This window comes from Xenopus tropicalis, chromosome 3 (assembly GCF_000004195.4).
Source record: "Xenopus tropicalis strain Nigerian chromosome 3, UCB_Xtro_10.0, whole genome shotgun sequence".
Taxonomy (NCBI): domain Eukaryota; kingdom Metazoa; phylum Chordata; class Amphibia; order Anura; family Pipidae; genus Xenopus; species Xenopus tropicalis.
The window spans coordinates 133,085,438-133,111,762 of record NC_030679.2 but is presented as its reverse complement, the minus strand read 5'-3'; the positions used below and the strand labels follow the sequence as shown (position 1 = coordinate 133,111,762).

General features: G+C 41.5%; 1 long non-coding RNA gene across 1 annotated transcript; it reads left to right on the top strand.

The window, feature by feature from the left end:
• Positions 1-4,919: 4,919 nt before the first annotated feature.
• LOC116409501 lies at positions 4,920-10,827 on the top strand. Its single transcript, XR_004221882.1, has 3 exons — positions 4,920-4,973; positions 9,122-9,175; positions 10,181-10,827. It is a non-coding gene; the product is annotated as an uncharacterized LOC116409501 (long non-coding RNA).
• The last annotated feature ends 15,498 nt before the right edge of the window (positions 10,828-26,325 follow it).

Below are 26,325 nucleotides of genomic sequence, written 5' to 3'. Positions count from 1 at the left end.
GATGTAAAAGGGCAATATTTACTGATATATATATACTGTATATATTTATTCCATTTTGGTGAGATTCTGTAATAGGCAACTTAACATAATATAAACTACCTGTTGGTTATGAATTCATTCTGGGGGTATAGTTTTCCTTTAAGAATTCTACTGCTTCATTATACATTTAACAAAGGTTAGTTTTTACCTGCAACTTACTTGTTTTCAAGGTGAAACCCCCAAATGGTTGCACTTTTAGTGGCCCCACTGGGGTCACCTGACCGTAGCTGGGAAGGGTGGGAGCTACAACATGGAGCTGGGCGCTGCTCCTGTATAACGGATAAGGAATTCCCTGTATAATGCTGTATCTATGCCTTTGTCTCTATTTCAGATCTGAAGGCAACTGAACGACTGAAAGCACAAAGGAAACTCCTAATTGCTATAATAAGCCTTCACATCCTGATGTTCATCTTCCTCATCCTCTTCTCAAGTCTCCTGTTCATACACTGCAAGTTACCTTGTTTTTTTTTACCCACAATTAAGTGAAATTCCTATAATTCAAGTATAATTGTGGCTGTTTGTCTGATGCACACAAACAAGGACACATATTCCAGCCCTTACCTGTGGCCCAGTAACCCCCTGAGTACAGGTTGCTATCTCCTTACTATTGAACCAGACATACAGATAACTTTGATTCTTCTCATTGCTAATGAGGCTAAAAGATGTACAAAGTGAAGAGCAAGCTGAGCCCAAAGCTCTAAGTAGGCAGGGGCCAACCAATAACTCACTGTATAGAAAGTGCAGTAATATAATAGTCAAGGAAATAAACACCCAGAAAGACAAAAGGGATTGATCAATGCACATTCCGTGGTCCCCTGTTTCATAAGTAAATTGTCTATTAGTTTCATGCTAGTGCATACAGTATATTGACATGAAACAGGGGTTTTTAGTTACAAAATTATGACCATAAGATTGGTAAGCCACCATACCACGTCAAGGTAAACCCCGTATGGCAGTCCTATCTATTTACCTCTGGTCATATTTTTCAAAGGCTGGCACTCCCGTGCACTATTGCCATTCTTGACCTGGGGGCTGGTTTGAATCAGAGGGCTTAGTCACTCCCATGCCTTTTGCTTATATAGAGAGAGATTGCCTGGTTCCCCAGACCAAATCCTCCCCCGCTTGCGGCTTGTAGAGGAGAAGACTGCCCATTAACCAACACCCATTCTTTTTAAAGGCATAAGACCACCATTAAAGGGACGGGTGTGGGGGTGCTGAACCCACATGGAAGTTTGGCCATTCTTCCTGCAGAATTAAATCTGCTAAAATACATAAATACACAAAAAGAGGTTGTGGGAGCACTCCAAGGCTAAATAAAGTATACAAATACAATGGAAGTGCAACTGATCTGGCCAAATTAACTACAAACATACAGAAAGACAAAAGGGATTGATCAATGCACATTCCCTGGTCCCCTGTTTCATAAGTAAATTGTCTATTAGTTTCATGCTAGTGCATACAGTATATTGACAAGGAAATAAACACCCACTCACTATGGCTTATTATAGAACAGTAACACAATTTAAATTACTATTATATAGAATATGCAGCAACACAGATATAAACCTGCAATATTATACTAACTCCTTTTACTTAACTCCTCTTAACTCACAGTCCCAAATAATTTTGGCAAGTTGGCTGCCAGGCAATGCGGTTCACTGGAGTAGAAGGGAGGACACTGACAATAAAGGGTTAAATAAATGGCTGTGATCCTGGGGGCTTAAGATAAAAGAAGCCTTATATGAATTGGAAAGAAGCACAGCAATGATGAGTGAATCTGTCACGTTTCGTTTTGCCGAAAAATTCGGGAATCTTTGAAAAGATTTGCGAAACAGCAGAAAAATCCGAGAAACGGGGAAAAAAAAATTTGCCGAATTATTTCGCCCATCAGTAAAGCACAGTTAAATAGTAAATAAGTGATAAATAATAGATAAGTGATAATGCTCTATTCTATTGTTTCTTTCAGATTCTGTTATTATTGGGAAGCTGAATCAGATGGGTAAGTCTTCTCTATAAACCTTGTACAGATATCGAACCTGCTACCTGCTGATTGGTTGCTATGGGTTACTGCACCTGGGCAACCTTTATTGCATAACCCCATATCTGTCTATGCACTTCCTGGCTTTGGCTAACGCCACTCTCACTGACTCCCAGTTGAACCAAGAGCCAATAAGTATACAGGGTGGGCCATTTATATGGCTACACCTTAACATAATGGGAATGGATTCGCCCACCCTGTATATTGCAAACGTATTTAGGGGAGCACCCTGATTACTTTGCTTTACGGTGATTCCTTTTTTGGGTTCTTTAAAGCCTAACAAGGCCGTAGCTTGGGGTTTATTCACCTCTCAAAATGGGGGAGAAGTGGGGAGAAGTTCAGCAAAACCAAGACTTTTCCCTGTGCCTAAATATAGTAATTAATTATGAATATGCTATTTTAATTAAAACAATATGCAGAATTCAATTTATATTTATTGTGGGGTTTTTTGTAAAAAAAAAGGTCAATATAGAAACCTTCCCCTTTAAGTAATTCCAGACACACTGTAAATTGCTTTTTCTGGGCAAGAACATGCCAGAACCTGTATATATAACCCTCACAGCTCTGTAACATATGGGCCAGCGCCACAAACGCTCAGGGTGGCAGCAGAACAGATTGGTATTACAGTGTAGTACAGGTGTTTTCCTAAATTTTTTGGCAAAGCAAAACGGGACATATTCGCTCATTACTTATTGTATGTGTCCATATGTCTTTCTTGCAGACCTCTCCTAATTGCCATTTATTCTTTGCAGGAGAGGAGAAACCCGTCGCTGCCCCGCTAATAAGCATTAATGTGACTTTGGGTAAGTAGGTTTATCCTGCCACCTCAGGTGTATGGGTGGGGTGGGCAAGGGGATGGCTGGAAAGCTAGAGGCCTTGGGGGAAGGTAAAGAAAGCAGCACTGAGACAGACAGTCCATACATGTTGTGTTTGGTTTATTAAATTCAACCAATATTACATGTAGGGGACTGTTAAAGTATTTACTCTTCATGTTTGCAGGCAGCCCCCCCTAAAAGGTTATAGGCAGCTAAACTGGGTCCTAAATTGCAGTGAGGAGGAGAAACAGTTTCCTCATCTTGTATCAGAGTATGTTCCAGGCAGTTCCATAACTGGCCAGGAGGGGTCATTGTTCTATTACATAAACAAGCTCCTAGGGGTTACCATCTTTCTTCTTATATTCCGTTTGGGCTGGAAGATGGAAGAAGGAGCCTGGGAGGAGGTAGGCCCCATAGGGGAAGCTAGTTGTAAGGATATTCTCTTTTATAACTGATTGTAGATGCGAGAGATAGTTTCAATGTATTTAGTGATCAGCCTGAGGATTTTATGAGAAAAGTAGAAGGATTAGAGTCCTGCAGTGTCGGACTAGGACCCCAGGGGCCCACCAGAAACCCTTAGACTATAGGCCCACTCTCCAAACTATTTTTCCTCCTTTACTTACTCAAGCACTTTATTCTCCTAGTCTCTTTTATTTACATGCTAGCATTTATTCTTCCATCTATTTCTCCTCTTTCTTTCCATTCAGAAATAGGGAATGACCATGAAACAGGCCAAATGCTCAGAAGCAGGAGGGCCCACTGACACCTGGGCCCACTGGGAGTTTTCCTGGCATCCTGGTGGGCCAGTCCGACACTGGAGTCCTGGGTGTGAAACCCCCAGTATAGGGACTCAAGTGTACAGACTTAGTGATAGATGCTGTCCCTCCTACATCTCTGAGTCTGACCCTTGGGGGCAGATATAGCTTAATGTGAGTTTAGAGCTTGAAACATAAAAACCCACCCCCATTCAAATTATTCCTATGGGATTTTTAGAAGGCTCTTTATCAATGGGTGAAAGTTAGAACTCACCATTTACTAAATACACTTCTAAAAACCCCATAGGAATGAATAGAACATGGGTGAGTGTTTATGTATTAAGCTGTAAACTCACATTTTGATAAACCTGCCCCTGACAAGCTGCCTGCCTGCATACATTCCACTGGCTGCTGATGGCCAAGCACTGTAGGAGGTTCTATGTGTGGGTATGTGCTGGGCAACTGCGCTACATTTTCTGTGCCTGTTTCTTAAGAGATTAAAGTCACATTTTTACTAAGAAAGAAGTTATCTTTTATTTTAAGAACCACCTGTGCCCATTTATGCTTTATTCTATGGTTAATTTCAGATTCTGTTATTATTGGGAAGCTGAATGAGGCAGGTAAGTCTTCTCTATAAACCTTGTACAGATTCCAAACCCCAGAACCGACCTACAACCAAACAGCACGCTCTTTCCTGTAATGTCTCACAGTCAGCCCATTGGAGAAGTCACATGTCTCGCTACACACTTATAGGAATTGTTTGTTTTCATGATAGTTCCCCTTTAACTATGCCGACAATAGGAGCTCTATGAGCCAAAAATGAAGCCCTGTCAGAAAAGCAATTTCCAACCGTTACAGCTCATCAGTACAGACAAGGATTCCTGGTCATATTTATCTGTGTACAGTAAAGGGTGAAACATAGAATAGAGAGGGAACCTACCACTGTTATTAGTTCCGTTCATTAAAGGGGCATTATACCCCCTCTCTAATATGAATGCAATGAATAGGGCTTGTGCTTAACGTTTTGATACGTGTTGCCTGTTGTTTTAATTAAGAAATATCTATGGTTTTTATTTATTTTTTGCAGTAGACACAGATGAGCCCTCCTTATCTTAAAATTTGTGTAAACCTTTATTAATGTGGTTCTCTGAGCACTTTCTCAATTTATATTCATTTTATGTTTTGAGTGGTTTCAGAGATATTCACAGATATAGATATGTGTCCATATGTATTTCTTGGAGACCTCTCCTAATTGCCATGTATTCTTTGTAGGAGAGGAGAAACCCATCGCTGCGCCGCTAATAATATGCATTAATGTGACTTTGGGTAAGTAGGTTTATCCTGCCACTTAAGGTGTATGGGTGTGGTGGGCAAGGGGATGGCTAAAAAACTAGAGGCCTTGTGTTCAGTTTATTAAATTCAACCAGTATTAAGTGTAGCCCCCCTAAAAGGTTATAGGCAGCTTAATAGGGTCCTAAATTGCAATAAGGAGGAGAAACAGTTTCCTCATCTTGTAGTAGAGTATGTTCCAGGCAGTTCCATAACTGGCCAGGAGGGGTCATTGTTTTACTATATAAACAGGCTCCTAGGGCTTAAGCTGGCCATACACCAGCAGATCCGCTCGCTTGGCGATGTCGCCAAGCGAGCGGATCTTCCCCCGATATCCCCACCTACAGGTGGGCGATATCGGGGACCATTTAGGTAAAAAAAATAATAATCCGATCGTTTGGCCCTGGGGCCAGACGATCGGATTATGTGGGCGGCAGTGGGGCAGTCGGATCGGGGACCGCATCAACGAGCCGATGCGGTCCCCGATCCGACCAGATTTTCTAACCTGGCCGATCGAGATCTGGCCAATTTCAGGCCAGATATCGGTCGGCCAGGCCGATCTGCTCTCCCCATACACGGGCCGATTAGCTGCCGAATCGGTCCAAGGGACCCATATCGGCAGCTATAGTCGGCCCGTGTATGGCCACCTTTACTCTCTTTATTCTTCTCTGTTCTTCTTGGATTCCGTTTGGGCTGGAAGATGGAAGAAGGAGCCTGGGAGGAGGTAGGCCCCATAGGGGAAGCTAGTTGTAAGGATATTCTTATTCTATATGTGAGAGATAGGTTCAGGGTATTTAGTGAGTAGCCTGATGAGATAAACAGAGTAGAGTCCTGGGTGTGAAACCCTCAGTATAGAGACTCAAGTGTACAGACTAGTGATAGATGCTGTCCCTCCTACATCTCTAAGTCTGACTCTTGGGAGCAGATACAGGTATAGGACCCGCTATCCAGAATGCCCGGGACCAAGGGTATTCCGGATAAGGGATCTTTCCGTAATTTGGATCTCCATACCTTAAGTCTACTGAAAAATTAATAAAACATTAATAAACCCAATAGAATTGTTTTGCATCCAGTAAGGAATATTTATATCTTAGTTGGGATCAAGTACAGGTACTGTTTTATTATTACAGAGAAAAGGGAATCATTTAACCATTAAATAAACCCAATAGGGCTGTTCTGCCCCCAATAAGGGGTAATTATATCTTAGTTGGGATCAATTACAAGGTACTGTTTTATCACTACAGAGAAAAGGGAATCATTTAACCATGAAATAAACCCAATAGGGCTGTTCTGCCCCCAATAAGGGGTAATTATATCTTAGTTGGGATCAATTACAAGGTACTGTTTTATCACTACAGAGAAAAAGGAAATCAGTTTTAAAATTCTTAATTATTTGATTAAAATTGTGTCTATGGAAGACAGGCTTTCTGTAATTCCGAGCTTTCTGCATAAGGGGTTTCTGGATAAGGGATCCCATACCTGTATAGCTAAATGTGAGTTTAGAACTTAATACAGAAAAACTCACCCGCATTTTTTTGACCATTTATCCATACAAAATCTCTCCAGTTCAGGTCAATTTGATGGCTGCCGAGCAGGGACAGCCTGCTGCAAATCATCCCATAGATTTCCCATGATATTCAAGTCGGGGGACTGTGACGGCCATTCTAGAATACTGTACTTCTCCCTCTGCATAAATCCCTTTGTAGATTCCAACTGTGTTTATGGTCAACAGATTTTTTTGTGTTTAATTTTGAAATTTCACATGGGGCTGCTGTGTGTGTGCAAAGGGAGAAAACTGTATGTTATAGGCCAGCGTTTTTCAACCACTGTTCCGCGGCACACTAGTGTGCCGCGAGATGTTGCCTGGTGTGCCGTAGGCAGGGCCGCAATTTTTACTTTAAAAAAAAATCCGGGCCCTGTCATTGGTTGCACCCCGTGTGTACGGGTGACGTCAGTACGCACGGGGCGTAACGTTATAAAAGGGCCTGTGTGCGGTCGCATGTAGGCAGAAGTGCAGAGGCGGCGCGCGTGAGGGGAAGATGCTGCTGAAGCCGCCGAAGAGCAGAAGTAAAATGCTGCTGGGCACCAATGTATTAGGGGGGGCCACGGGGCACACTGACTTATGGGGGCACTGCTGCTGGGAACCAATGTACTAGGGGGGCTGGCTCTTGGCACCAATGTACTGGGGGGCACTGCTGCTGGGCACCAATGTACTAGGGGGCACTGCTCTTGGCACCAATGTACTAGGGGGCACTGCTCTTGGCACCAATGTACTAGGGGGGCACTGCTGCTGGGCACCAATGTACTAGGGGGCACTGCTCTTGGCACCAATGTACTAGGGGGGCACTGCTCTTGGCACCAATGTACTAGGGGGGCACTGCTGCTGGGCACCAATGTACTAGGGGGGCACTGCTCTTGGCACCAATGTACTAGGGGGGCACTGCTCTTGGCACCAATGTACTAGGGGGGCACTGCTGCTGGGCACCAATGTACTAGGGGGGCACTGCTCTTGGCACCAATGTACTAGGGGGGCACTGCTGCTGGGCACCAATGTACTAGGGGAGCACTGCTCTTGGCACCAATGTACTAGGGGGGCACTGCTGCTGGGCACCAATGTACTAGGGGAGCACTGCTCTTGGCACCAATGTACTAGGGGAGCACTGCTCTTGGCACCAATGTACTAGGGGGGCACTGCTGCTGGGCACCAATGTACTAGGGGGGCACTGCTCTTGGCACCAATGTACTAGGGGGGCACTGCTGCTGGGCACCAATGTACTAGGGGAGCACTGCTCTTGGCACCAATGTACTAGGGGGGCACTGCTGCTGGGCACCAATGTACTAGGGGGGCACTGCTCTTGGCACCAATGTACTAGGGGGGCACTGCTGCTGGGCACCAATGTACTAGGGGAGCACTGCTCTTGGCACCAATGTACTAGGGGGGCACTGCTGCTGGGCACCAATGTACTAGGGGGGCACTGCTCTTGGCACCAATGTACTAGGGGGGCACTGCTGCTGGGCACAGAGTTAAATTTTTTAACATTTTCTAATGGTGGTGTGCCTCGTGATTTTTTTCATGAAACAAGTGTGCCTTTGTCCAAAAAAGGTTGAAAAACACTGTTATAGGCAAGTGGTATCTGGGATACAGGAGGGGATGGGTCAAGCACGGCCTTTTCAAAAATAGACTAGACACAGAAGCCAAGGGTATATTCCAGAAGCAAGGGGAACAATGGGATGGATAGGTAAGAGCCGGAGTAAGAGTTTCAATAGAATTGCAAAGTAGAAAAGAAGGAATAGGGTCAGTGTGGGTATGACAAGAGAAGTTGGGAGACTTTAGAGTAATTTAAAGAATAAAAAGCATCACATTAGAAAAGGGGGCTTGTGTACTGGCAATTCCATTTAACAAATTACCAGACCCTATGGGGCTGATTTACTAAGACACGAATTCGAATCCGAATTGGAAAAATTCCGATTGGAAAACAAACATTTTGCGACTTTTTCGTATTTTTTGCGATTTTTTTCGGCGTCTTTACGATTTTTGCGAAAAAACGCAAGTTTTTCGTAGCCATTCCGAAAGTTGCGCAAAGTCGCGATTTTTTCGTAGCGTTAACACTCGCGCGAAAAGTCGCGCCTTTTTCGTAGCGTTAAAACTTAAAAGGCGCGACGTTTCGCGCAAGTTTTAACGCTACGAAAAAATCGCGACTTTGCGCAACTTTCGGAATGGCTACGAAAAACCCCAAAAATATGAAAAAATCGCAAAATACCGATCATTACGAAAAAAACGCAATCGGACGCATTCGTCCCGTTCGTGGGTTAGTAAATGTGCCCCTATGTCACGGATCTTATATTGCTATAATGTTACAATATAAAGGCTGTCCAATGCTGCCATCTTGTGGTAAAAATGTAAAACAGTACCCCCCTCACACACATTGTTGCAAAAATATGAGATTATTTTTTTCGTAGACTTGCTTTGGGTTCTGATTACTATATATGATTGTACCTGTGAGTGTTCTCTTCGCCATTACCTATCATTGCCTATCATTGCCTATCATTACCTATCATTACCTATCATTGCCTATCATTACTTATCATTATCTATCATTACCTATCATTACTTATCATTACTTATCATTATCTATCCCTTGCAGATCAGGAGAAATGTGTCCCTGACCCACAAATCACATGCAGTAACAGGACTATGGGTAAGAACATTCCTCTTCTGTTGTCTATGGCCCTATTCATGCTATTCATGCTTTGTCCAGGAGTTTGAATTAGAATTCATAGTTAGGAGGCATGGTCCATAGTTAGGAGAATATATTTAGGACAACACAGAAGCCCCTAATATACCTCTCACTGTAATCTGTTTCTTCAAAAAGTATGAATAAATATCATTTTTATATGCTGAAATCCAGCTGCAAAACAGTTCTTCTCTTTCTGCATCATATGAAATCCTGGCAGGGAAGGAGGGACTAAAACACTGATGTTACAAATTGTAACAACTTCTCCACAGCTTACAGACAGCATGCAGGAAGTACATAACCCACAATGCATTGCACTGTGATGTCTCTTTCCTTATTGCCATCATGTGTGCAGGGCATTGTGGGATTGGGAGGATGCAGGCTGAAGGCAGACTGAGGACATTCGACTACTGTTACATTTTATTTGAGTCTCAAAGTAGTCAGCCAGATCAGCAGGGGGGCGGGGCTTAGGGAACTGTTCCAAACCGTATTATTACATTAAAAATCATGAAAAGGGCTGCATATTTTTAAACTGATGTACAGGTATATTGCAAAGTTGCTTGAAATTATCTTTGGTTTTCAAAAAGCTTAATTTGTGTTTGGGTGGAGTTCCCCCTTAATTTTTCCATGATTGATTTCTGCTATGGTGCTGAGAGACCGGGGTGTTGCTGATGTGTTGCCTTTATTCTAAAGGGGATCCCCCGCTCTGCCTGAAAACTATAGGCCTGTTAGTCTGACATCAGTGGTAGGAAAGCTTTTTACAGGCATAATAAGGGATAAGACACTCCAATACATTTGAAATCACAATGCTGTGAGTTTCTGCCACTTTTCATGCCCATCATGCAGCAATCATTGCATATTCAAATATATACCATGTTTTTAAGCTGAATTGCATATCTGTAAAAAGTTACATAAGCCCCAATTTTATTACTGAAATGATTATAACAGAATGTATTTTATTTCATACAGTTCCTGCCTGTTGCTGGAATTCCCTGCCAGGACCTACTGAACTGTACTGTTCTTCCTGTATCTTAAAAGTCCCCCCCAAAGACCTACCTGTATAAAGAAAACTGAATGATGCACCCGAATTTATCAGCAGTCAAAACGCTACAAAGAATCACCAACTTTTCCCAACAACCTCATGGCAGGTTTATACCCATCCCTTTAGATTGTAAGTTCTTGTGAGCAGGTCGGTCTCTTTATTCTTAATAATATTATTATATTAGCCTTGTTTATTTATAAGTCCCCTGTTTGTTACAATGTTGTTGTAAAGCTCTTACTGGTACTGTAGAAATTAGTGAGGATGATGATAGTGATTGCTCCCTTTGAGAGGAATCCATGTATATGAGAACGGTGTTCACTTTTGCCTTGGAGCGAACCATTCTCCCAACCATTATAGGCAGGTAAATGGTATCAAGCCTGTCCCAAGCCCTTTCCTAAAGGAATTATGGGAAATTATACTTCTAGTACCAATCATTGGCTGCTTAACTCTACCTCCTCTGCTTGTAACCCCTCACCCTTTCCTGAATCAATACATTTGTAGCATAAAAGATACAAGATTGCTTTATCATATAATTATATTTATACACAGGTATGGGATCCCTTATCTGGAAACCTGTTATCCAGAAAGTTCTGAACTACGGAAAGGCCGTCTCCCATAGACTCCATTATAAGCAAATAATTCAAATTTTTAAAAATGATTCCCTTTTCTCTGTAATAATAAAACAGTACCTGTACTTGATCCCAACTAAGATATAATTACCCCTTATTGGGGGCAGAACAGCCCTATTGGGTTTATTTAATGGTTAAATGATTCCCTTTTCTCTGTAATAATAAAACAGTACCTGTACTTGATCCCAACTAAGATATAATTACCCCTTATTGGGGGCAGAACAACCCTATTGGGTTTATTTCATGGTTAAATGATTCCCTTTTCTCTGTAATAATAAAACAGTACCTGTACTTGATCCCAACTAAGATATAATTACCCCTTATTGGGGCAGAACAGCCCTATTGGGTTTATTTCATGGTTAAATGATTCCCTTTTCTCTGTAATAATAAAACAGTACCTGTACTTGATCCCAACTAAGATATAATTACCCCTTATTGGGGCAGAACAGCCCTATTGGGTTTATTTAATGGTTAAATGATTCCCTTTTCTCTGTAATAATAAAACAGTACCTGTACTTGATCCCAACTAAGATATAATTAATCCTTATTGGGGGCAGTACAAGCCTATTGGGTTTATTCAGTATTTAAATGATTTTTAGCAGACTTAAGTTATGGAGATCCAAATTACGGAAAAATTCCTTATCCATAAGGGGAATTCACTATGTGCTAGGGCTTTTAGTGCTTCACCTGAGAAGCTGGTGAGGGAACTGGGGGTCCAGAGACGTAACTAGGCAGTTTAGTGCCCCCATTTAAGAGAATAGTGTTGATAATACTCTCCAGGCCATACTTGCATAGTGCAGGGACCACAGTGGAAAGGGACCCAGGGCTCCTGGATGGCATTAACTGTGGACATTTCAGCATTTAGCAGTATTTTACCCCATAGAGAGATTGTACCCATATAATGTGTGCCCCACTGGAGTGAGTATGTTATTTTGCATCATTGTCTCTTCTGCTGATATTCCATGCTCAGAGGCATGTAGACTAAAAGGCAACTAGGTATCATTATGCCAACACTTGCTCTCCAATAAAGTTCCTTTTTTTAAGAACCACTGGCGCACAATTGATTTATTCAACCTGAGAGCTTTAGTTCAACTTCACCATTTCCACTGCTGATACCAGGGCCCATCCTGAGTGAAAGAGTTGAATGCACTACAGCACTGCATTTAGCAATAGCCATACAACTGGCGCCCAATGTGGGGCATCAACAAGTTAAATTGTTTAAAATTGTGGCCATAATAGGAAATAGGCAAGGAAGGGCATAATAGGAATATTCTGTGGTTTTTAGTTGCACATTGAACACCTGGCATTGGTATTTGTGGGCTGGAGCCTATATTACTATAAAGATGAACATTACTGGAGAAAGTTTCTTGGTGCTACTTTGTGGGGGCTGCAGCCTGATTCTCACTGTGGGTCTGTGAGAGGACATAAGTAAGAGGGTTGGCTGCACCACAAACACCTATTTGCTAATCATTTAAACCCTATATTTAATTGCAAATAGTACAGAGACAACAGGGCTAATTTACAATGCCCCACACAGTGTGCAAATGGCCACAATCAGGGTCAGACTGGGCCAACAGGATACTACTCCTAGCTGGGGTCTCCATCGTCTTTCATTTCTTTATACACCAATGGGTGACAGGTCGGGACTGCAGGCAGGGGGCCAATTTAACACCCGGACATTCTTACTACATAGCTGTACTGCTGTAATACTTTCAGAATGTGGTTTGGCATTGCCTTGGTAAAATGAGCAAGGGCTTCCATGGAAAGAGGCCATCTGGATGGCACCATATGTTGTTCCAAATCTTTTATATATGGCACAGCGTTAATGATGCCTTCCCAGATGTGCCAGCTCCCCATGCCATGTGCACTAATGCACCCCCAAACCTTCACGTATGTGCCAGCTCCCCATGCCATGTGCACTAATGCACCCCCAAACCTTCACGTATGTGCCAGCTCCCCATGCCATGTGCCCTGATGCACCCCCAAACCTTCACAGATGTGCCAGCTCCCCATGCCATGTGCCCTGATGCACACCCAAACCTTCACGGATGTGCCAGCTCCCCATGCCATGTGCCCTGATGCACCCCCAAACCTTCACGGATGTGCCAGCTCCCCATGCCATGTGCCCTGATGCACCCCTTAACCTTCACGGATGTGCCAGCTCCCCATGCCATGTGCCCTTATGCATCCCCCTACCTTCATTCTCCCCATGCAATTTGCACTAATGCACCCTCATACTATCATGGATGTGCTAGCGCCCCATGCTATTTGCACTGATGCACCCCCATACTATCATGGATGTGCTAGCTCCCCATGCTACGTGCACTGATGCACCCCCATACTATCATGGATGTGCCAGCTCCCCATGCCATGTGCCCTGATGCACCCCATACTATCATGGATGTGCCAGCTCCCCATGCTATGTGCACTGATGCACCCCCATACTATCATGGATGTGCCAGCTCCCCATGCCATGTGCCCTGATGCACCCCATACTATCATGGATGTGCCAGCTCCCCATGCTATGTGCACTTATGCACCCCCATACTATCACGGATGTGCCAGCTCCCCATGCCCCCATACTATCACGGATTCTTCTGGCTTTTGTACTGTGTGCTGATAACAAGCTGGGGTTCCTTCTCTGATTCAGCCCACAGGACTAGGTGTCCATCAATGTGGCTGTGGAGGACTTAGTTCTTATGACCCAACTTGGTCACTTATAAATATCAGGTGAGGACACAAGGTCCAAAGTTTAGGCCTTACCTTGCTGGTTAGGCTTTCTGAGTGCCAAAGGGACATTGGTGTCTGCAACGATAAAGACTGGAATATACAGATAATGCAATGCAGGATGTGTGTAACCTATTCCTTCCTTTTAAGCTATGCCACTGGTAAGGATATGTGTGGGTTAACACTGGGATGACAAGAGGTTATACAGAAAGGTTCAATATGAATCACAAAAAAGCCCAAATCTAATTATGCTCCAATCATGCTAATACAATCAATACCTTACCTTCAGGAGATCCCTGACCCCATGCTGGTTATAATAAACAGATTATGCAGACTGGAGCAACATTTCAGGGTATTTATTCCAGGAAGATCTTTGTCATTCTAAATTGAGAAAGCCAGCAAGACTGACGAAACGTCCTCATAAAAAAAACACAGCAAGTCCAGTTGATTTGACTTGTTATTGTTTCTTGGAGCCTTTTATTTTCAGGAACCATTGTACCTTGGGTTGGCCACTGGTGTTCAATGAATATTTACTGGAGATTAGCAAAACTATCAGTTATGTAGGGTCTATATATTCACAGTATATAAGGATGTGGCATTCTCGACAATGCACAAGTAAGCACAAAATCTTTAATTCTCTAGAGCACTAGAAGTTAAGTAATTCACAGCAAATTCAATAGATTCTCTGAGAGTGAAACTAGGCTAGACACACACATACAATTGAACCCCTTCACTGTAAAGCTTCTTTACACAACCTTAAAAGGAAGTAATAAAGTACAATATTAGAAATACTGAAAATAAAGCAGAAGTGGAGCCCCAGGGACCTACTGTATCTGGCAGGGAGGCGGCAGAACCACACTGAGAAGGAACCACTCAGCTGGGCAGAGAGACTTTCCCATCCATTGGCACAAGATGGACAGAGGTAAGGGATATAACAATGGACTGGGAGAGATCTACATGTTATAGAAAAATGTCTGTATCTATCTATCTATCTATCTATCATCTATCTGTCTATTTATCTATCATCTATCTATATATCTATCTATCATCTATCTATCTATCCATCATCTATCTATCTATCTATCTATCTATCAATCAATCATCTATCAATTATCTATCTATCTATCTGTCTATCTACTATCTATCTACAGTATCTATCTACTATCTATCTATCTGTCTGTCTGTCTGTCTGTCTGTCTATCTATCTATCTATCTATCTATCTTTCTATCTATCTATCATCTATCTATCATCTATCTAATCTATCTATCTATCTATCCATCATCTATCTATCTATCATCTATCTATTATCTATCTATCTACTATCTATCTATCTAGCTACTATCTACCTACATATCTATCTATCTATCTATCGATCTATCCATCTCAATTATTTATTCATAACTCAAATAGAAAATATAATTATTATTATTATTCTTTCTGGGAACTGGTTTATATTTCACTATTATATAATATATATCACTCCTATCCAATTCCAAACTGTACAGCAATTTAGTGTGGGATGGGTACAAGTTGAGTAATTAGAGCCGCCTCTGTTTGCTGAATCCCAGACAGACAGGAACAGGTGACAGCAAATCACCCTTTCAGACAATTTCCCATACACACACTAACTGGCAAGCAACTTTCAGCACTTTCTATTCATTTCGTTTATAACATCTACCAGAATTTTGTTCATGAAATTCCATGTATTTAACAAGATATAGGTCTGTAAACACCTAAAGAATAAAAAAAATGCCTATAGTATAGAGAAAGGAATCATAATTATAGTTTTGTGCAAAAATACAGCTTATTTGGAAGGTCCTTTATTCTGAGTGAGCTAATTTCAAATGAGTATTGTTTAACATTCATTTCAGCCTGTATAGACTCCTATATAGAAATACGCCACTGAATTTTCAAAACATTGCATCAGAAACCTGCATCATTTTGACTGCAAGGCATAAAATGCCACTTACAGTATGTCTTCCCCAGAAAAGCCCATATTCTGAAGAATCCAAAATGGGTACAGTTATCGTTCTAGTCTAAACTACCAAACTTAAAAGTTTTGTAAAATGTATCTATTTTAATAAGGTTTATGAAAATCACTTCACTGAATTTTGCAGCATTTTATATCCCACATGTAATAAGGTACTAGGATAAAACAGAGGTCTGCAGAACAGTTTGATGGCCAATATTAGTGATGAGCGAATTTTATCTCCAGGCATGGATTTGCAGTGAATTTCCGCATTTCGCCATTGGCGTAAGTGCTGAAGGGAAGGTTAAAGTAATTGTAATTAAAAATCTGAGTTGTCAATCATAGATTCTGTGATTGGCAGTTCAGATTTTTAAAACTATTTATAACAGATATGGATAGGTATGGATAGATCCCCAATAACCCTAATTTTCTTTGACTGGTTTTGCCTTGGCTCATTACCGGTCTTATTGTTTAGTGGGAGCTGGGAAGCAAATAACTGTTACTACGGGGAGGTGAGACTGCCGTGAGAAGCTCAGACGAGTAAAAGCAAAACAGGAAGAAGCCACAAGGGCATTTCCCAGAATTCTGTATCTTCGAGTTCCACTGAATTGTACTTGTTTGTGTTTTACTTGCTATGTCGCAAAGAGGAGCAAAGGCCCTATTCAGCAAAAACTGGTAACCGCCGTGTAATATTTTTTCTGTGACAAAAGAGAAACACAATTTTCAGTTTTTTCCTAAATAAGCTACTGTTCGAGGAATAAGAACCAAAAAAAAAATGCTCATGTTCTGTCACCTTTTGCGCTTGTGTATTTTATTTCACAATCTAGAATTTTTAAAAATATACCCCTAAGGGGCACATTTAGCAAATGTGAAACAAAATGTGAAATTAGAGCTCGTCACAGCAAAACTCTACCCCTCGCTATTCATTCGCGTAGGATTTTTCTTTTTTACGATTCATTTTTTTTGCACCAAAATACAATTTTGTCATGGAAAAATGATACACAATAAAACCACGACAAACCCAATGCGAATCCAAAAGCATTTGTATGCATGTTTATATATGTATTAGTGATGAGCAAATTTTTTCTCCAGGCATGGATTCACAGCGAATTTCCACATTTCGCCATTGGTGAAAGTCCAGTGAAAATCTGGCGCGGAAAAATTAATTGTGCATCAAAAAAGTGGCAGTCTCGTGTACAAAAAAGACACGTTTGGCAAAAAATTTGTGTGACAAACGCATTTCGCTAATTTTTCACCGTTCAGCTAAAATGAAATTTTAGTATGTATAGCTTTATTAGTGATGAGCTTTTTTTTCACCCGGTATGGATTCGCAGCAAATTTCCGCATTTCACCATTGGCAAATTGCTTCACAAAACGTCTGTGAAAATTGGCTGCGGAAAAATTTGCTGCGCAGAATTTTTTTTGTCGTTCGTCAAAATTGGCATCAAAAAGCTAGGTCGACGAAAAAAATTGCAACGGGCAACAAAAAAAATAGACGCGGGCGACAAAAAAGTTGCGTGACAAATGCGTATTTTTCGCCATTTCGTGAATTTTCTTGCCGTTTCGTGAATTTTATGGCAAAGCGAAATGGGACAGATTCACTCATCACTAATCTTTATCAATAAAGCACTACTTATGTACGCAGCGCTGTACAGTAGAACAATACATTAATACAACAGGGGGTTATATAAATAATTAGATAAATACAAAGTATAACAATAAATACAAATAAATATAAGATACAGTTGCAATAAGTTATGAACCAAAGAGATGAGAGGATGGAGGTCCCTGCCCTGTAGAGCTTACAATCTAAATTTGAGCAAAAATACAAAAAAGTTGCAGTTTTCCTATTTTTTCTGCTTCTTTTTTTGATCAAATTTTTTACATTCGGTTCTTTTAATAAATGACTAGACATTTGTGGTTTTAGTGGAAATGAGTTTAGTCGTGGCTTCAAAAGTCTCTAAAACTATGCAATAAAAAGGAGGATGTTAATAAATGGGCCTCTAACTTTCACCCATTGATAAATAGCCTGTAAATTCCATTGGAATGAATAGAGAGCAGCTGAATTTCACACTTAGATAAATCTGCCCCATTCTGTACCATGTCTAAGACTGTTCCTCTGATTCTCACCCGAGACCCCGCAGAAGGAAGTATCTGTTCACACGAATAGCGAGAGATACATATTTCTGTCATTGCAAAAGGAGTCTGGTTCTTTCAAAACTGGACACTTTCACTTCCCAAATCTCTGTTTCACCAAACCCGTCATTGTCATTTCAAGTCGGTATCTCTTGGCCGTATCTATTATTGTTCACAATTTTTCTTCTAGAAATCCAGATTTACTTATTAAATTTGAACAAAACCCCAACGAATCGGAATGACATTAAGCAACAACATTCAGTGGAGCATTGCTTTATAGTCGGGTATTAAAAATCAAGTAAAGTGAAGATCCCTGGGTGGCCCAATTTGCCAGGAGCCCCACAGTGATTATGGTTCCTTAACTTCAGCCCCTTGTTCAGCCACTTCCCGAGGCTGTCGGCGTAATATAGTAAAATTCCCAGTTTGTACTATAAAGTACATGCATACGGTCACAGACAGCCATGGGGATAGGACTATTACGGTACTAAGAATTGACCTGGGGTCCAAGGTTAGCCATAGTAATCTGACAATTTTGCACCCCCCCCCCCTCCACCACCAAGTGATTTTCACTCACCTTGTTCTTTAAACTACTATTTTATTTTAGAAAAACTGCTTTATCTAAATAAACTATTTCCCTAAAAATATACTTTTTTAGTAGTATGTGCCATTGGGTAATCCTAAATAGAAAGCTGCCATTTTAAGTACTAAGGGCCGCCCCCTGGGATCATAGGATTCACAGTGCACACAAACAAGCCAAGGCTCACATACATGCTAGTCCCATCAGCCAATGAATGGACAGAGTTCTGTCATCTACTCCCACACTACTTCCTGTTACAGTTAGAGCTGCATTATTTCCTCTCTGAGGGAGCACACAGCCCATCACTAAATGGCGGCTCAAGGGAAAGGATGTAAAAGGGCAATATTTACTGATATATATATTCCAGTTTGGTAAGATTCTTTAATAGGCCACTTAATTTGATATAAACTGTCTTTTGGCTAAATATTCATTCTATGGGTATAGTTTTTCTTTAGGTGATTGCATTTGATTTCCCTGATCACAGTTCAGCAAGATGGAATCTGGATGAATCCCAAAACAAATCCTGGTGTACAGTGTACACAATTCATATTGAAAAACTGATATAAAATATTTTTTCTATAAGAAAGATTCGTCCATTTTCTTTCTATTCTCTTTCTTCCAGTCTTGGCATTTTAGCTGCCCATAGAGCAGGGAGTCAGACATGATTTAAAAAAGGGTCTAAATCCCTAATGATTGCTTTCTAATCCTGCAGCCTGCAGCAGTAGAACAGTAAATAGATAATATTATTATTAAAGTTTATCTGTATCGTACCTGAACTGTGTATAGGGCTGTATTCATAGGCTATGTATTCATAGGGCACAAACAGGTCTCTGTGCTCCATTTTGGAAAAATGCAGCGTATAAATTGCAAAATAACATGGGGGTTTTTAGCACTTTGCCCCCTGCCCTGCACACCCTTGCCTTGGGTCTCTGTGGGAAGGAGGAGACCAATGTTGTTATTGTATTTGTCTAAACGTAAACTCAACAATCATTATTTTAATTTAAATCCCCAGGAAAATGCCAGCGCCATCTTAATGATCATTATACGACATATGAGAACGTGGTACCCGTTAAACCTACAACAAAGAAGCTAGAGATTTATGAAGAAGTCAAACCAGAAAATCCTTCAGCAAAATGTATGGCTCTTACAGTAAGACATTGTCAAGGGGAAACTGTTGGATAGGCCAGTTTGATTGAAGATAAGTTTATTCACGTGAATGGAGTATAAGTGACGACGCAAGCTCAATGTGTGAGCGCACAAGCTCACACATTTATACTGTTAAAGTTATACAAGACTTGTTATCTTTAAAAGCAGACAAAAGGTGGAGGAGCCCTGTAGTCAATCCAACGAGGCAAATACAATGGGTGGAGGTGGAGGGGCCTACGTTCATTAGAAGCCCCTCTACTTGGCAGAATCAGCATAGTTTTAACAGAACAACAATTTCAGCATATTTCAAAACCCTTTAATATTTATGATATGAACAAGGAGTACGGAAAACAAAATGGTTCCTGTTTTCTTTCACACTCTCCTCACTTTATCCTTGTGTTTTTAACCCATAAATAGTGATGGGCGAAAAGTTTCGCCAGGCATGGATTCGCGGCGAATTTCCGCGTTTCGCCATTGGCGGATTGTTTCGCGAAACGGATGAAAAATTTCGCCGCGGAAAAATTCGCCGCACGTCCAAAAATTGTCGCCGGCGTCAAAAAAGAATAGTCGCGGGCGACAAAATAACAGCCGCGGGCGACGAAACAATAGCGTGCGACAAAATAATAGCCGCGGGCGATGAAACAAGAGCTGCGCGACGAAACAAGAGCCGCGGGCGACGAAACAAGAGCCGCGCGGCGAAACAATAGCCGTGCGCGACGAAACAAGAGCCGTGCGACAAAATAATAGCCGCGGGCGACGAAACAAGAGCCGCGCGACGAAACAAGAGCCGCGGGCGACGAAACAAGAGCCACGCGGCGAAACAAGAGCCGCGGGCGACGAAACAATAGCCGCGCGACAAAACAATAGCCGCGGGAGACGAAACAATAGCCGCGCGACAAAATAAAAATTTTTTTTGTCGCACGACATTTTCGCCGTTTCGCGAATTTTTCACCGTTTCGCGGATCTTTTCAAAGATTCGCGAATTTTTCGGCGAAGCGAAACGGAACAGATTCGCTCATCACTACCCATAAACTCAAACAGTTCCTTCAGCTGTTTCTTTATTGAAAAATGAAACTCAAGATTTAAAAATCACTGGCACTGTTAAGTAGGAGATTTAGTAGCTGTTGCTGTTATGGGTTTGCACTGATGAAGCCATACAGATTCAGGAATTGATGATATAACCTATACATCTCCTTCTATTCCAGTTCCGAAGGCAAGTGAAATGCTGAGGACACAGAGGAGGCTCCTGGTGGTTCTGGTGATCCTGCTGATAATTGTGTTTATTTTCCTAATAATCCTTACAAGCCTGGTGTTCACATACTGTGAGTTTAACAAGAGAAAGGCAGAAAGGCTCCTAAATAGTGATGAGCGAATCTGTTCCGTTTCGCTTCGCCGAAAAATTCGCGAATCTTTGAAAAGATCCGCGAAACGGTGAAAAATTCGCGAAACGGCGAAAATGCCGTGCGACAAAAAAAATTGTCGCCCGCGGCTATTATTTTGTCGCGCGGCTATTGTTTCGTCTCCCGCGGCTATTGTTTCGTCGCCCGCGGCTCTTGTTTCGTCGCGCGGCTCTTGTTTCGTCGCCCGCGGCTATTGTTTTGTCGCGCGGCTCTTGTTTCGTCGCCCGTGGCTCTTGTTTCGTCGCCCGCGGCTCTTGTTTTGTCGCGCAGCTCTTGTTTCGTCGCGCACTATTGTTTCGTCGCCCGCAGCTATTATTTTGTCGCCCGCGACTATTCTTTTTTGACGCCGGCGACAATTTTTGGACGTGCGGCGAATTTTTCCGCGGCGAAATTTTTCATCCGTTTCGCGAAACAATCCGCCAATGGCGAAACGCGGAAATTCGCCGCGAATCCATGCCTGGCGAAACTTTTCGCCCATCACTACTCCTAAATAATAGGAAGAACAATTATAAGATGACTACTTGCATCTAGCATCTTGCTACATGTTGCAAGATCCCTCTCCCATGGAAATATACAATAGCAGGATGGTGTTGGGTTTGAACCCTGTGCATCCTGTGCATACACAACCCATTCTAACAAGAATAAAGTACAAATCATTATTCACGCAGCTTTTCCTTATTGAGTAAGCCATAGAACATAGCAGCCTCACTAACCTGTTTAGTTATCATGATAGGTTATTGGCATTAGCACTGACAGTGCCAAACTCTGTGCTGCCTATAAATAATATTGGGAATGTCCTTGAGTATTCGAGCGATTACCAATACTGCCCATTATAAATAATCCCTGGGGAAGTTTATAGGCCATTCAGTATTTGAGAAGTTTGTATCCAGCTCTGAATCAAGTGTTGACCATCTTTTTGCCCTCAGATTCTCATGTTTCCACCAAACTGAAGCACGCAGGTAAGTACAGTATCCTCGCTAACCCTAATCCTCTATAAACTGTATGTTACAAAGAGACAGAGGACTATGTCAATTTCATTAGTGCAGATTTCATTGGACCCTTGATTTCCTATCAGGACAGGCCTTTTCTCTCTGCTGTTAGTAAGATGGTTCCATTGATTCAACTGAAGGAAAACTATACCCCCAAACATTGTAGGTCTTGATAAAAATATATTGCATAAAAAGCTCATATGTATCATCTAAATAAACCATTTTCATATAAATATACTTTTTTAGTAGTATGTGCCATTGGGTAATCCTAAATAGAAAACTGCCATTTTAAGAATTAAGGGCCACCCCCTGGGATCATAGGATTCACAGTGCACACAAACAAGCCAAGGCACATATACATGCATCAGCCAATGAATGGGCAGAGTTCTGCCTTTTGCTCCCACACTACTTCCTGTTGCAGTTAGAGTTGAATCACTTCCTGTCAGTTGATCTCTGAGGGAACACACAGCCCATCACTAAAAGGCGGCTCAAGGGAAAGGATGTAAAAGGGCAATATTTACTGATATATATATTCCAGTTTGGCGAGATTCTCAATAGTCCACTTAATATGATATAAATTACTGTATCTGCTGGTTAAGTATTCATTCTGGGGGTATAGTTTTCCTTTAAACAGTGATTGTCATATAGTATGTAATCAGGTTGGAGGTGTGGGGCTTCCATGGCTTGGGGGTGCATAGGGTAAGGTATATTTTAATGTAACAATTTTTTGTGGGTGGGGTATTATATTAATCTGTATTTGTGCTTTGCAGATGATGAGAAGTCGATCCTTTTAGCGCAGATTGAAAGCATGAACAGGACTTTAGGTAAGTGAACCTTTTATTAAATTCTCTGGGCCAAACTCCATGGCGAGGGAGCTCTTTTTGGGGAATAGGATGGATAGTTTTTGAATTATTTTCCTTTATTTGATTCTCTCCAGCTTTCAAGTGTGGGTCACTGACAGAAAACTGCCATTCTAAGAATTAAGGGCCGCCCCCTGGGATCATAGGATTCACAGTGCACACAAACAAGCCAAGGCACACATACATGCTAGGCCCCATCAGCCAATGAATGGACAGAGTTCTGCCTTTTACTCCCACACTACTTCCTGTTACAGTTAGAGCTACATTATTTCCTGTCAGCTGATCTCTGAGGGAGCACCCAGCCCATCACTAAATGGCGGCTCAAGGGAAAGGATGTAAAAGGGCAATATTTACTGATATATATATTCCAGTTTGGTGAAATTCTCAATAGGCCACTTAATGTGATATAAATTATCTGCTGGTTAAATATTCATTCTGGGGGTATAGATTTTCCTTTAAACAGTGATTATCATATAGTATGTAATCAGGTTAGGGGTGTGGGGCTTCTGTAGCTTGGGTGATGGTTCCTTGAAATGGCGGTCCTTTGTTGGCCTAGAGATGTCGGTCTTCCTGTTCCGTCACTTTTTCTTCCCCTATTATCTTTCTTTTTGTATTTCCCTTCCCCCTCGATTCTCTCTCTTTGGTCTTAATCTTCTGATCCAAGCTAAGGGGCCGCTATATGGGGAATCATATTTTATTAACAAATGGTATCAACTGATCCTGCTCATGTCAATAAACACAAATAATTTAGTTGGACCTGGTGACTTACTAGTGTGTATTATAAGGTACTGTATATTTTAATGTTACATTTTTTTCTGTAGGGGGGCATTATATTAATCTGTATTTGTGCTTTGCAGATAATGAGAAGTCGATCCTTCTGGCTCAGATTGAAAGCATGAGAAGGACTTTAGGTAAGTGAACCTTTTATGAAATTCTCTGGGCCAAACTCCATGGCGAGGGAGCTCTTTTTGGAGAATAGGATGGATAGTTTTTGAATTATTTTCCTTTATTTTATTCTTTCCAGCTTTCAAACTTTTTATTTAGACCCTCCTATTTTCATATTCCAGTCTCTCTTTCAAACCACTGCCTGGTTGCTAGGTTAAATTGGACCCTAGCAACCAGATAGCTACTTAAATTCCAAACTGGAGAGCTGCTGAACAAAAAGCTAAATACTGTACATCAGTTGCAGAAGACCAATTGCTAATTCTCTCAGAATAGCACTCTCTACATCAGTGATCCCCAACCAGCGGATCAACATGTTGCTCCCCAACCCCTTTGGACGTTGCTCCCAGTGGCCTCAAAGTGGTTATAGTTACAGTATAGTGGAGATAGTTTGCTGTGGAAGAAACCTATAGGTTTGGTGGTCCCTATTCTGCTCATCCGTCAGTGGGCAGATAACATTTCTTCTTTGAGAATGTTCAGCATCCAATTGCTTAACTTAGTTGACACAACTCACACGTGAAACCAAGGTCTTCCAGCCAGGCGTAGGGTCCCCTCACTGAATGTTGAACATATGTGCATTACATCAATGTGAACTCAACTTCGCCTCCATGGAATTTGCACTTCATACTTCTAGAGAACAAAAAGTGAGTTTCTAATGCAGTGGCTTATGAACAACACGTTGCTCATCAGCCTCTTGTATGTTGCTCTCAGTGCCCCCAAACCAGGTAGCTGTTTTTGAATTCCTGACTTGGGGGCAAGTTTTGGTTGAATAAAAAAAAGATTTCCTACCAAATAAAGCCCTTGTAAGCTGATCGTGTGCATAGAGGCCCCTAATAGCCAATCACAGCCCTTATTTGGCTCCTCCATGAACTTTTATGGTGCTTGTGTTGCTCTCCAAGTCTTTTTACATTTGACTGTGGCTCACGAGTAAGAAAGGTTGGGGATCCCTGTTCAAATGTCTTCCTTCAGACATTTTATGTCTTGTCTAAAGAGGAGACCAAAAGCATATTTGTTTCTCAGGGTTTTAGCAGTAAAATGCTAGTTCACCCTTGTTACAATCTATCTTGGTGTGTCTAGAACCAAAAAAAAATTATAGTTGTCCATAAATGAGTAGAGATCGGCCACTCATGACCAGGTTGGGAGCCTATTGGTGCATGGAGCCAAACCAATGACCTTTCCAATCAGTATCTGATTGGAGCTTTACCAGAGATCAGTCAGGGAGTTTGGAAAGTCATTTTTGGCTAAGGGTTGCAGCAGGCTGTAAATGTGTTTCTTGCCTTATAAGTCTGCACAGGTTCCCCTGGCCCAAGAATGAACAACCAGATCAAGTAAATTTGTTGCTAAATCAGGCAAAATCTGTGTGTTAAATCATTTATACAACATCATAGTATTTGAACTATAAGAAAGATGTTGGGTGACAAACCCTGCCTTTTAAAGTCATATTAATATCATAACAGTGCTTATTCTTTTAGGAACCAAATGCAAATGGCTTTGCTGAAAGATAAAGGAAATAAAACAGTTGTCAGACTTTTTCATTTCAAGCCCACCTTAGAGGTCCAGCCTTTGGTCAGGGCACCTTTTAATTCATAACATCATAACAAGGTGACAAATATATATTTCAGTAAATCTGCCTCCACGTGTAAGTAAAGAAGGGACAGAACTGTTTGTGGGGCAATAGTTGAAATACTTCTATGCAACGAATCAGTTTATATGTTTATGTGTTTGTTTTTTAAAACATTCATCTAACCATTATTCATCTTTGCAGATAAGGAGAAAGCTAACTTTGAGCTAAAGTTCACAAGATTCAACATGAATTTGGGTAAAAAATGCTTTTTTCTTCTAAGGGTTACTTCAAGGATGAAAAACGCTGTATAAGGGTACAGGGCCCTGTTGCCACTTGCACATCTGAATGACTATGTGCCTACCCCCACCTGTCCCTCATGAATAAAGTGATGCCAAATGCAAGCAGCACTTTATTCATTGGAGGACAAACGTGGCACTTTGTACTCTGTCCTGCACAAAATAAATTACCATGACCTATAGGGTATTATCTCACTGTGCAAAGTGCAAAACACAGAAACAATGGCACTTTTTTGCACTTTGCACTCTGTTTGGCCCTGTTGCAGAACTTCAGGTTTATGTGCACGATTTCAGAGCACAGAGATCTGTGGCTGCCTTGATGAATACAGTCCTGCTTCCATTAGGCAACACTGTATTCATGAGGGGCAGAAGGGAGGACATGTAGTCATTCCTCTTTTTGGCTCTTACCTGTTATCCCGTAACTTGCACATTTATTCAGATGCAAAAATTAGTGAGTGGCTGAGGCTACAGGGATCAAGGCCTTATGGCAGTTAGTAAGGATAGGGCTTGTCTGTGCCCCTGATGCTGCGATTTGCACCTCGCACCAGATTTTTATCTGCAGCAAATTGCAGAGCACATACATGCCGGGGGAATAAGAATAATAGGTTTCTGAATAGGCACACTATTAGGGAATTTTCTTTTGCTTTGTGACTCAATGAAACTTCATGTATTCTGTGCAGAAGAGCAGAAGAACACCCTGACAGGGGAGATCAAAGAAGTCAGAAAGTGTATTGGTAAGTTAGCCATCGTCTCTTTCCAGCTGGGAACAGACATTAAAGGGAAGATTTATTAAAAATATGATCTTCGTGGTTTTACTGTTCCAAAACCATGAATGT